Raw genomic sequence first — 10,194 nt, 5'->3', positions numbered from 1 at the left:
TGGGATTTAAGTTATTGTATGTCATGACAATATTTAAAAATTGAAAAGTCCTGAAGGAAACTTAGTGGGTTCTTTTCTTTGTCTTTTTCTTTCTTTCTTTTTCTTCTTTTTTTTTTTTTCCCTCCTATTTTCGAGGTACTGTAAATTGTCAACTAGGGATGCCAAGCAGGCTTGGTTCAATGGCTAAACCTCTTATTGTATTACAGTGTAATGCTGATCTCAGCCTGGTCTCCACGCCAGAGCACACAGAGACTTGAATAAAACTGTTATAATGATTACTTCTGGTTTGCCATGGTCCTTTGTAAACTTGTCCTTTCCCTTTTCTTTTTTAATTAAGCCAGATGTCCAAGTAACTGAGCTGTTCCCAGAGAATTTTTATATGTAGGTTAAAAACTATGAGGAGAGATGGAGATGCAGAGAAGGGGCGGTGAGTGAGCAGACTCTGAGGTTTCTCAATCTCCCAATAGGACCATGGGACCCTTGAGAAAGATGCTGCTGTACCTGTCCAGATGACTTGATTTGACCATAGGTCATGGATTTGGGTTTTTTGAGCCCCTTGTGAGTGTGTGTCACCTCCTGCTCCTTACCACTATACCCTGGCCTTCCTGGTGAGGTTGTGGGGCTAGGAGGACAAACAGGAATGGAGCTGTCAACAGGTAGATGAGATATGCTGGCCAAAAGTCAAGGATCCCTATGATCTGATCCTCTTAATGGCTACTGTCAGCTGTGTGACACTGGGTAAACCACTTCCTCTTCTTCTGGAGCAAGCTGGTCACAAAGCAGCCTTTGTGCTCCCACTGTCCATGACTTTGGGTTCAATGGGGATGAGGATAGAGTGGACAGGACGACTCTTGTTTGGGGTGTTTTTCACCATTAAGTCTTCTACTTCATCATTCAGCGACAGGCAGAAAAATAGCTTCTGAACTTAAAAATTAAGACAGCTTTGTACTTTAATGCTGTGACCTTTCATTTCAGTCCTAACCTCTTTGCCTCATTTTCTGACACGTGGGGAAGAATGACTGAGGTGGAGTTTTGTGCTGGATGCTTGGACTGTGTGCTGAATCTCAAGGTAAGTTTGATCAGGGTCCAGACAACCTTTGTAAAGCCAACTGAGCAAAGATGAAATGTTGACCAAACTCTGCTGGCGCCATATAGATAGGTGCATCAGCTGTTAGCATGGACAAGATTGCCACATGCTTCTGGAAAGCCGTTGGTCATGTTGTCCTAAGAACTGTAACATGGGCCCAGTAATTTCTTATAATAACAACTAGCCCAATATGCCAAGAACGGACTGAGACCCAAATTACATGTGTTGGTCAGAGGTTTCAGTCCATGGTCAGCTGACTCCATTGCTGTGGCCTCTGGTGAGACAGAGCATCATGGTGGAGAAGGCAGTGGAGCAGAGCTGCTTACCTCATGGCAGCCGGAAGGGAGATAGAGGGAACAGGGACCATGGATAAGGTGTATCCTTCCAGTGACCTACTTCTTTTAACTGGGCCTTACCTCCTACAGTTGCCACTGGCTCCCAATAATGCCATCAAATCATGAATCCATCAGTGGGTTAATCCACTGATGAAGATATGGCCCTCATGATCCAATCACCTTCCCAAAGGCCCTACCTCTGAACATTGTTGCATCGGGGACCAAACCTTCAACACATGAGCCTTTTGGGGATATTCCAGATCCAAACCATAACACTACATTATCTCATTTACAATATCTCAGCATGGATTAGAGCAGGCCCATTATTATCTCCATTTTATCTCTTCTTCAAGACAAGAAGGTCAGAAGGTCAATATGCCCAAGACCACACTACTGGCAAATCTTGGAACTGGGATTTGTCTGATTCTAGCATCTACACTTGTGTCAAAAGAGTCAGATGCAGACAAAGATTTATTTACAAGTCAACCTGACATTATTTACAAGAGCATTCAAATTACTACTAATGACTCAAGGCATTTTTTTTTTTAAATCTACCTCTACCCTCTTCTTCACTCAAGAATGTGAGAAAGAGAGCACAGCAGAACCAGAACGGCTTAAGAAACAGTCCAAATTCTTGGCCATGGGACTTAACCAGGTGTTGGTTAAGGACCTTCTGTTGTCTGGTGCCAGGTAACATTGGAAATTCATAGCTCATTCAGATGGAGCCCTGCCTCTCAAAGATCTTGTGACCTGATAGAGGAAACTAAAATACAAAGAAATCTGTTTAATGCAATGTGGTCAGTTCTCTCATGTTGTATGCTCAGAGTGCTGTGGGAGCACCGTGGGCTGGGGTGAGCCTAAGCTGGGCTTCCTAGGATACTCCATGGAGGACACACCACCTAAGTTGAGTCCTAGAGCATGGGGGTGGGGAGGGTGTGGAGGTGTGAGATGGTAAAACAGCTGCCTCCTGTATCAGGTAGCGCACTTCCTTCTTTTAAAAAATGAACTCTCAATACCTCATTCTAGGTTCCTATCTCTGATTTTATTATCAACCAAATGAGCTATTATGTCGTCACTACCTTAGATTATTCAAGGATAATTAAGGGAACAGTGAAGTGGAAGTTAGAAGGCAGGATAACAAAAATCTTCAAAAAACAATTTGATTCCAGTTATATACAGAAAATATATTTCCATCTTTTAAAGAAAATACACTCACACTTGATAGGAAAAAGACAAAGTATTACCTTTGTGGAGCAGTGTCGTGGATGGTTTAAAAATGTCTTCTTGGAATTTTTCAAACTTTGTTTTTAACAATGAATATTGGTTACTTTTTTTTTTTTTCTTTTTCTTTTGGTACCAGGGATTGAACTCAGGGCCATTAAACCACTGAGCCACATCCCCAGCCCTTTTTATATTTTATTTAGAGACAGATTCTCTCCAAGTTGCTGAGGGCCTCGCCAAGTTGCTGAAGCTGGCTTTGAATTTGCCAACCTCCTGCCTTAGCCTCCTGAGCTGCTGGGATTACGGGTGTGTACCACTCTGCCTGGCCTAGGTTACTTTCTTTTTATTTTATTTTTTAATATTTTTAGTTATAGATGAACACAAATGCCTTTATTTTATTTATTTATTTATTTATATGTGGTGCTGAGAATTGAACCCAGTGCCTCACACATGGTAGGCAAGCGCTCTACCACTGAGCCACAACCCCAGCCCCACAGGCTATTTTCATATTCAGCAAAACAATGGCAAATGAAGTGGTTTGGGGATACTTTTTTAGAATAGTAGGTTCCTCTACAGATGTACTATAGGCCCAGGCCACTTGTTTTAAGGCTGTTCCTTGCCCTGAGCAAAAAAGAAGCGACTCTAGAAGCCCTTCTCTTGGAAAGTACAACTGGGGCCACGGTTGGGCCAGCTTCTCAGTCCTGATGGAAACTCCCTCACCCTTTTCTTCATCCCTTCCCCCTCATGGAGAGATGGTGCCAGAATGAGTCACCTGCAGACTACAAGCAGAATCTGGTGAGGACATGTGAGCAGAGAAGGTTCTGAGGGAGGAGGAGCTGTGCAGGTCTCCTAGAGGGCACAGCTGGGTGGGAATGCCAGGTCCCGGATGGGAACATGCACCTCCACAAAAGGAGCTGATCTGGGCCTGTGTTCACCACACCCTGTTTACTTGACTGTGGAATGTGCTTCATTCAAGGCTGGAACTGATGTCCTAATCCTCTGAGCCCTCCAGTCCCCACCTGATCTAGTCCAACTAGCTTAAGTTGGAGAACATGTTTTGGCACAGAGGGTGGGGTGGCAGTGAAGGATGGGTGTCTGCTGTTCTGCCTGGCTCTTCCTCCTGGCATGGTCGCGCGCTGCCACCCCGTCAGGAGGACCTGTTGTGCAGACCCAGGGTGAGGCACTGGACACTTTTTATGTTAGGGGCACAGTTGGGACAGAAGATCAGCCTTAGGAAATCTGTATGCTCCTGGAGCACAGGTCTGATCATGTGACACCCCAACGCCCATCAGAGAGGATCTAAGCTCCAACATGACCGGGAGGGCACTACATGATCTACGCAAACTCCTGTTATAATTTCCCGGCCTCTAGTCCTTGCCCAGCCCTAATACTGTGACCTTCTCTGCCTCCTGTAAGACTTGCTTTCCCAGGAATGGAGGTCTCCAGCTTGAGAGAGTGTTATCCTCCTAATGAGCACTTTCTGCTACCCACTCAGGTGTCTGAGCAGGCTCTAGCCTAATTAAGTGCTCACCTAATTAAGTGGTAGACTTTGGGGGAAAGGGACAAGGGAGAGTTGGGCAAGAGAAAGGGAAAGAGAAAGATGGAACAGAAGTCAGATTCTTCGGGCTGGGGATGTGGCTCAAGCGGTAATGCGCTCGCCTGGCATGTGCTGGGCGCTGGGTTCGATCCTCAGCACCACATAAAAATAAAATAAAGATGTTGTGTCCACCGAAAACTGAAATATAAATATTTAAAAAAAAGAAGTCAGATTCTCCCCGTGGAAGATGACAGTCTCCCTAGGATGAAAGGAAGATGTTTACCAAGCACCATGGAGACACCTGCAAATGGAAAGAAGCCCTGAGTGCCGTGGATAGTGGGAGCCAATTAAACCAGCATGGACCCCCGTCTTGCTCTAAGTGTTATACAATCTGGAAAGAAAAGACATGGCCCTCTGAGCCTCTCATTAATATTTACTGAGGCCTACTCTCTGGGATGCAGGGTGCTGGCAATTCCAATTCTGCTTAGGGCCAGACATATTGCAGGTGAGGCCCTCTTAGGGGCAGTAAAGGTGCATGGGGACTAGGGTGGACGGAGAGGCAGGCCCCAGCTACAAGCTTCCACCTAAAACCAATGCTTATAAGCAGGTCACCACTGTGTTTTAAAACCCCTGAGAGTGAAGGAGGCAGAAAATGAGTGTCGCCTTTTTGGTGTTTGCTATCTAGTGGGGAGAGGCACCAGTTAAGGCTCTGAGAATCTGTATGTAAATATCTGTAACTCTCCCTGTCCACATCATTCTATGGAGGGAAGGAGAGAGATCAACAGATGGACAGAGGTGAGAAATGATGTCTCAGTTGAGACCTGAAAGGTAAGATTTAAATTGCTGCTGTGTGCTCATGATAATGAGGATTTGGAGTATTTGGGAACAGCCCATGTAAGTGTTTGTTTGCTTTAAATCTTCTGCCATTCCTCACCTTGCAGGGCACTTTGTTCTGATAGCTTTTTCTTATCATGAGGATTAAGGTTAGGTAATGACTGAGAGAGAAAAAGACATATTTTTACATAGGTGGCACATAGAGCAGGTTCTCCTGGCGAGGTACTACCTGCTCTATTTAATCTGCCCCAGAGGGAGGAAAATCGATGTCTCTAAGGAGACTTTTCATGGGGAATCAGGAAAGGGAATGGCCAATGGAAAATAACATGTGGAGCAAGGGGTTTAGGAGGTGGCTTTCATGCATGAGGATATTTTCTTTGCACCTGTCTCTGAGCAAAAGATACTGAACTCAAAATATAATCACCCCTCCCTCCTTGCAACCACAACCCATCTTATGGGGGAGCTTAGCTTAGGAGAATAATGGTTTTCAAAGTTTGGTCCATTGATCCCTGAGGATATGTGAGGACAAAACTATTTTCACAGTAACACTGAACTATTGGCCTTTCGCTGTGTTGACATGATAGCGAAATGTCATGGTACCTTAGCACCTAACAGGACAATCACAACAGCCTGGACAGCGGTCCTTGTATTCTTCACCACCAGGCACTGTGAATAATAGAGATGTCAGTCCACTGAAGCCTGTTCCTGATAAAGCAGTAAATACTTAGCATTTCAATCACCTGACTCTCGAAATCCTGACCCCTGGCTACAGCACATATTTTTAATGTTCACACCAAGCACTGAGGCTACGTACTGAAGTGCAAGCCCGCCTGTAGGAGGAGCACCTATACTGATGGGCTTGTAGGCTGAATTGGTTGCTTTTTTTTTTTTTTCATGGAACATTATTTTTACATGAAAGGATGATTGTCAAGCAAATAATGGTTATTCAGACTCAAGTATTTGGCATATGTTTTCTTGAAAATGAAGAAAAACAACTATATTTGTTGTAAATGGTAAAAATCAGGCTTACAAGTGAAAATTAGGATTTTGGAAAATGTGTATGTCATGAGCTTCACAATCTATTGATACTTAAAAGACTTTTTATATCAGATTGTTAGTGATATCAGTGAATGCCATTTGTGGGTGTCATGTAATGGGTTGCTGTTGGGAAGATCTGCACAACTCAAAGAGTGAATATTTTCCAAATGACAACGAATGAAGTTATAAAAATCATACATTAAAAAATTCCATTCAGGCCTGGGGTTGTGGCTCAAAGGTAGAGTGCTCCTCTAACCCGTGCAAGGCCCTGGGTTCCATCCTCAACACCACATAGAAATAAATCAATAAAATAAAGGTATTGTATCCAACTACAACTAAAGAAGAAATATTTTTTTAAAAATCCGTTTAAAGACTAAGAGATACCAGCGAATTTTAACGTAGTATGAAAAGCTCACCTAAGCTTGATGAAACTACAACTTGTTGCGTTTTGGTGTCCTATCAAAGAAGGATATCCACAATTATCTGAAAATGTATTAAAACACCCTCCCTTTTCCATGTGAGGATTTTCTTCATATGTTTCTACCAAAACAAGATATTGAAACACTCTGAACATGGAAATCTAGGTATCTTTTATTAAGCCGGATAACAAAACTGTAGAATAATGCCACTCTTCATAATGTTTTTTTTGTTTCAGAAAATATAGTTATATTTTTCATTAAAATGATATTTATTTAAAACATTTAGTGGATTTATTACTGTTATTTAAAAATGAATCAATAGCCAAGTGTGGTGGCACATACCTGTAATCCCAACAACTGGGGAGTCTTAGACAGGGGGGTCGAAAGTTCAAGGCCAGCTGGGCAACTTAGTAAGACCCTGTCTCTAAATAAATAAACAAATAGATAAATAGGTCTGAGGGTGTAGCTCTGTGGTGCTGCCCTCACTTCCCATGTGCAAGGCTCTGTATTCAATCTTCCAGCACCAAAAATAAATAAAATTAAATTACAAAAAAAAGTGTTTTGAGTTTTATTTTCGAATAGGATAAAGCAATGTGATAGCTATAACATATACACAGATGCTCTTTGGGGTCTTCCATAACTTTTAAGAGTGTTAGAACATTCTGGGCATTGTGATACATGCCTGTAATCCCAGTGATTTGGGAGGCTGAGGCAAGAGAATCACAAGTTCAGAGCCAGCCTTAGCAATTTAGCGAGGCCCTAAGCAATTTAGCAGGACCCTGTCTCAAAAAAAAAAAGGGCTGGGGAAAAATTAACAGTATTAGAACATGTGAAGTACCACTAGATGGTGCTAATGAGAATAAAAAGCAAAGTGTGTGTGTGTGTGTGTGTGTGTGTGTGTGTGTGTGTGTGTGTGTGAGAGAGAGAGAGAGAGAGAGAGANCAAAGTGTGTGTGTGTGTGTGTGTGTGTGTGTGTGTGTGTGTGTGTGTGTGAGAGAGAGAGAGAGAGAGAGAGACAGAGAGAGGGGAGAGAAAGCATATAAACTTGGGATTTGTGGTCCTAAGCTGTATAATATAAGATTTCCTAATATTAATGATATTTGTAGAGTCTATAGGGGAAAAAAGGGGACAAACCTGGACTTAATCATTAGGTTTCTACAATGTAAATTAGGCAGGCAGATTTATGCCAAATAATATGTTGGGCTTTTTTTTTTTTTTTTTTGGTTACCCCCACTAACAGAAGCTCAGCACATTCCTTGGAGAAGCTCCCTGCAGCCTTGGAAACTAAGCAGATTAAACTGAAAGGGCTCAGTCTTTCCCATTTTGTGTTGCTAATAAGATAACATTAATCTCTGGGGTTTAAAAGTAAAATTTCGGCAGTTTTCCCTGGCAGAAAACTTGCCGCCTGCAGCTTATTCACATGGGCCCTTGGAAGGCTGGGTGGGGAAGAAGTAGCTGGGGGGAGGGTGGGAGTAGCTGGGGTGGAGGTGGGAGAGTTGACTTTGGAGATGGCTTTGACTTTGTGTGAGGAACTAGAAACGGAGGAAAGTCTGAAGCCACATTTGTTGTCTCTTCAAAAGCAGTCTGAAGTAGCTGACAAAGGACAAAATTATCTTTCAAAGGTGAAGATTTTATTGGGCAAATGTTCTCAGAAGGGTCACCAGTAAAAAGAGCAAGAGCTCAAACTGGGGGTTTGGCTAGACAGATAAATCAGCTTATGGGCTGCCAGAAAAGTGGTGTGATGTGGGACCCACTCCCTCCTCTGTAGGCCAGGGGTGTAAGTGTGTGTTCCTCTGATATTTACTCATACACATTAATATCTGTGTAGTAGGCACTAAGCAAGGTGCTGGAGTGTCAGCTAAGACTGAAATAGACAGGACTCTTCTCTCAAGTGCACCTGTTAGGAAAGAAAACAATCAATTCTGAAAATGATCTAAACATCCTCATGCCAATCCTCCCACGTCCACCCCCAGGCTTTGAAGGCTTTCCAGGTCCACTCAGTTTATTCTCTAATGAAGCATGGTCAGTGCCATTGGCCAAGTTGAATGGCACATTTTCCATATGCAGATAAAGAGGCCCATGAGGCCAGGAGAGGCTCACAGTGGATGTGGATTCTGTTTAACCATGACTTCCCTTTTCTTTTCCCCTTCCTCCTTCCTTCCTGCCCTTCTTCTTTGCATAACACTCACTGAGTATCTACTAAGTGATAGATGCTGAGGCTACAGAGTTGAACAGATGTAGCCTGGAAAGTGGAGCTTATAACCAACCACCGTGCAAACAACAACAAAAAACTACAGATTGCAGTTAGCAGGATTCAGGAGCAACTTTAGATAAAGAAGTTCAGATACAGGCCCTCTGAAAAATGAATTTAAGCCAGGAGTCCTCAATATTGGCACTACTCGTGTTTGGACCAGACAATTCTTTGTTGTTGGGAACTGTCCTGTATATTGTAGACTGTCTAGCAGCATCCTTGGCCCACTAGATGCAGGAGCACCCCCTCTTCTCATTTGTGACAGCCTAAAATGTCTCTGGACATTGCCGAATGTCCTTTGTGGGGACAAATGAGTCCCAAGCACCACTGATTGAAGCCGAGGTCTTAAAGATGAAGAGTCCATCAGGAAAGGAGTACCCTGAGAGTCTTGTAGGCCATGGGAAAGAATTTGAGCTTTATTCCAAGTAGAAAGTGATCAACATTTTCAACCAGGGGTGACAGTATCTATCGCCCTCTATCCTAGCTGGTGACCTATGCTGGGTTCACAAATCTGACTACTCCAATAACTTAGGAAAATGGCCAATAAAGCACGCAAACACACAGAAGTACCTTTTCAATAATCCGGGACAACTCTCTGACCTAAGGGGTCCATGGAAAGAGAGAGCCATTGGAATTCTTTATTCTTATATAGGGGACACATAAAGGGAGGTTCCATGGAACATTCTATCTCAAAAAGGGCAAAGGGGTAGAATTACGAAGGAACAGGTGAGTGTAGCTCAACCCTATAGGGTGCCACCTACTCCTGGAGCCATGCCTCATTATCTGAGCAGAGGTAAAGCCCAAGTTATTGCGGGGTGCAAGAATTATTCAATATCTCTTGCTCAGGACTTAAGGGCGTGTATTTCCAGAGTGGCTCCCAACAGTATCTGTTTTGAATTTTGCAAAGATTATTCAGGCTGAAGAGTGGAGAATGGGTTGGCTGGAATGACAGTCATTGCAGCCATGGCCACTGCAGTTGTCCATCTGACGTTCAAGAAATAATGATGACTTGGGTTGGGGTCTTAGCACCAGACATGAAAATAAGGAGGAAGGTGTCCATCCATTTTGGAATAGAGCACCCAGGTTGTGCTGATGGATGTTTTTTCCACATTTTTTATTGGTGCATTATAGTTGTATTAACGATGGGGTTTGTTGTTACATATTTGTACATGCACACAATATAACTGATAAATTTGATGTGGAGATTCCATCCTTAAACATACACGGTGCCTCCTTTGTTCCCCAGTGATGTGGAAATATTTGCTCAGGGGTTAAACTTCAAGCCTGACCATATTTCTGCTTGCTAGGGGCTCTCATAAAATGTGTAGTTGGGCTAAATGCTGTGGTGCACATGCCTATAATCCCAGTGATTTAGAAGGCTAAGGCAGGAGGATTGCAAGTTGGAGGCCAGCCTCAGGAACTTAGTGAGACCCTGTCTCAAAACAAAAAATTTAAAAATGGCTGAGAATGTA

The sequence above is a fragment of the Marmota marmota genome, unplaced genomic scaffold (assembly GCF_001458135.2).
Source record: "Marmota marmota marmota unplaced genomic scaffold, marMar, whole genome shotgun sequence".
NCBI lineage: Eukaryota > Metazoa > Chordata > Mammalia > Rodentia > Sciuridae > Marmota > Marmota marmota.
The sequence above is the reverse complement of the archived record's forward strand: the minus strand, read 5'-3'. Positions refer to the sequence as shown.